Below are 2,686 nucleotides of genomic sequence, written 5' to 3' on the forward strand. Positions count from 1 at the left end.
CTCTTGCCCAATTTCATAGTGCCGCTTAACGTTAAGCAAATTTGTTGTGCTCACTGTAGCAGAACAAATTGCTAGGGTATTAACGTTTTTCACCGGTTAGCAAAGAAATTAGTTGGCCTTCTTTTCATTCATTTTCGTCCAGTAAGCATCAGATGGTTAGCATGCCGTTTTGCGTGCTTACGGTTAGCAGCGTTAGGAAATGGAAATCACGCAGTAAGCACAAAATCATCTGTTAAGCAGAGCTATGTAATTGGACCCTGTTGATGCTGTGAGTTCATGGATGGTCGATTCTTCCTCAAAATGTAGCCTGGATCTATTTGCATAAAGCCATCAATGCATAGAGCAAAGCAAAGAAAATGGCCTTCAAAATCCTTGGAATTAACAATTCTGTTGCCAGATACTGGGACTGACTATAATAATACAAGGGCAAGCTTACAGATAGGGGATACTTTTTTGTTACCAATTTGGAAAAGTTGGTAACAAAAGAAACTCAAGAAAATTGCAAGTTTTTGGTGTTTTACTTGGGCTGTACATTTCACAGACATGACAGCCTCCGTATGTTTTGGACACCAGGGCCAAATTTCCTAGAGCTGCTTAAGCAACAATTAGTGCTTACTTACCATTGTCATGCTAAGCAGAAATGGGCAGGATACCAGTCACAAATTGTACTTGTGACATGGTAGTTTGTCTGGTAACATTATTCTAGTAAGCACAGTTTTGTTATGCTTAGCTAAATGTTGTGCTAAAGCAGCTCTATGAAGTTGTGCCCGGAAATTGTAAGTAAAAATTGCATTTTTTTGTAAAGCATTGAAACAGATTTGCTGTCAAACAAGATGTTTTTGTTTATGCACATAGCAGCTTTAAGAACTCTGCCTGTGGCCCTGAATAGATTAAAAGGGATTTGTTTGCCAAGGTTGGGGGGGGGGACCTTGGTCATATCAGCTGATTTATACTTGGTCACTTGCCAACCAGTACAGGAAGTTTATTTTGTATATGGGCTGACCTTGTTTTTAAGAAAGGAACTTTTAAAAACTTATTTTCTCCTTAGATCTTTTTCTTTACTGTTGACTTGCTCAGTGAACACAAAATCAGACATAAGCTCAGCCCAATTTCATAAAGCCTGTAAGCACAAAAACTTTTGTTCAGCAAAAATAGGTTACCAGCCAGTATACCATATGGTTTGCTACGACTGGTACTTGGCTTAACCATTACCCTAGTAATGTCTTGCTTAGCCAAGAAATTTGCTGTTTTGCTTAACAGCTTTAGAAATTGTGCTAAGCAAATCTTTCTGCTAAGCGAAATTTTGTAGGGTACCAGTCACAAATAGTAAACATTATATGGCATTTTGGCTGGTAACCTGTTTCTGCTCAGCAAGATTGCTTGTTTCCTGGAGGTGTCTTCGCAGCAACAGTATACCAGCAAATAAATTTGTCCAGATTTCTCTCTTTCGTAAATCATGCCCCTGCATTAGGCATTCAAATGAAAAACGAAAACAAATGTAATTTTTTATCCTAAAAAGCTTTACTTTAAAGGCAGTGGACACTATTAGTAATTACTCAAAGTAATTATTAGCATAAAACCTTTCTTGGTGATGAGTAATGGGGAGAGGTTGATGGTATAAAACATTGTGAGAAACGGCTCCCTCTGAAGTGCCATAGTTTTCGAGAAAGAAGTAATTTTCCATGAATTTTATTTCGAGACCTCAGATTTAGAACTTGAACTCTCGAAATCAACCATCTAAACGCACACAACTTCGTGTGACAAGGGTTTATTTGTCTTTCATTATTATCTCGCAACTTCGATGATCGATTGAGCTCAAATTTTCACAGGTTTGTTATATTATGCATATGTTGAGATACACCAACTGTGAAGGCTATTTTTTGACAATAACCAATAGTGTCCACTGCATTTAATCAAAATGAGAAATGGTCAGTATCAATAACTAAAAGTATATTTTACTGCCATTTTCAAGGGGGTTGAACAGTACCTCACTTTAAGAATAATCATGCATACCATCACTGACAGACATAAACAATTATTCTGGAAATTTTGACAACACTCCATGATAAAAATAATAATAATAATAATAATAATAATTTTTTGAGACATATCATAGGAATTATTTGATGGAACAAACTCTAAAAAAAACAGATTATATTCAAATCAACATTATGATATCCTGCACTTGTAGCCTATAACAACAACAGCGGCAGATTATAGCAACTCAACTTTACTCTTATCTTGGTATGAACATTAGCTGAATTTTGGTCCCGATATAATAGCAATTAGAGTTGTTTATCACGTCCCGTAAAAAAATTTTTCCATTTACCAACCCACCAACAAATCCATTAAAAGAAATCTGTCACAAATGGGTACAAACTGCCAGTGCATGCTAGGAGCCTCCTGTCCAATCACATGTGATTGCAGCATAACCTTATCCAAGGTCAGTCTAGATTGACCAATCAGAGAAGAGTCTGTCTGCACAGCCCTGGTCAGCCCATGTAGCTGTGACTAATCAGAATTCCGCCCCCAAAAGTTTCAGCCAATCGGATGCTAGCTGTAGTCCAGTGTCCATTCTGTGTGTTCCTGCACTTTGAAGCCAGCAGTGTACTATGATGTTGTCTGGCAATTGTATGCAAATGAAGTTGAGGGTATAAAATAGAAGACAGGACCCAGAGAACTTCAG

Source organism: Asterias rubens, chromosome 12, assembly GCF_902459465.1.
Source record: "Asterias rubens chromosome 12, eAstRub1.3, whole genome shotgun sequence".
Classification (NCBI taxonomy): Eukaryota; Metazoa; Echinodermata; class Asteroidea; order Forcipulatida; family Asteriidae; genus Asterias; species Asterias rubens.